Source organism: Ornithodoros turicata, chromosome 1 (genome assembly GCF_037126465.1).
Source record: "Ornithodoros turicata isolate Travis chromosome 1, ASM3712646v1, whole genome shotgun sequence".
Classification (NCBI taxonomy): Eukaryota; Metazoa; Arthropoda; class Arachnida; order Ixodida; family Argasidae; genus Ornithodoros; species Ornithodoros turicata.
The window spans coordinates 137352376-137352691 of record NC_088201.1 but is presented as its reverse complement, the minus strand read 5'-3'; positions in this window follow the sequence as shown (position 1 = coordinate 137352691).

Here is a 316-nt window from a genome sequence, read left to right as displayed (position 1 = left end):
GCCAATCCCGAACAATGCGCAGCTACCCAGGGCCGACGAGCCGCAACCACACGCGAAACACGTGTCCTCTGGTGCTCTCGCATCGTTCAATGAGTATCTGTTTTTCTACGTGCAGCCATGGAAGCCATTTTAATCTGTAAGTTTAAATTTCAAACACGTCTAGCATAATTTACTTATTTTTTTAATGGCTTTCCCCCCCTCTTTATAATTCACTGGCTTGCACTGTGGCATTGAGGAGTGCTCAGTCACCCTCCCAGGTGTATATCGCTCGCTGAGTGACCCCTGGTTTGCCAATCCCGAACGATGCGCAGCTACC